Source organism: Sturnira hondurensis, unplaced genomic scaffold (genome assembly GCF_014824575.4).
Source record: "Sturnira hondurensis isolate 20B ecotype Veracruz unplaced genomic scaffold, ASM1482457v3 Scaffold0000648, whole genome shotgun sequence".
Lineage (NCBI taxonomy): Eukaryota > Metazoa > Chordata > Mammalia > Chiroptera > Phyllostomidae > Sturnira > Sturnira hondurensis.
In genome coordinates, this window is record NW_028073279.1 from 12,080,956 (window position 1) to 12,081,189 (window position 234).

A 234-nucleotide genomic window follows, 5' to 3' on the forward strand; every position below is an offset into this window, starting at 1 on the left:
TCAATTCTACTTTGTGGTCTGTCATTGCGTATAAATACCAGGAATCTGCTAGATTTTCCCCTGAGCTTATGTATTCCATTAATATTATCTTTGCCTACTTTGGTTTGAAAGTCAGTGACATCTTGTTGTAAGTTTTTGCCTTGTCTTAAATGAAATTACCCCGAAACAAGTAAGGTATTTGGAAGCAATGAACTTCGGGGACTTGTCCAGGCATCTGGGAATATCTAGGCCTCC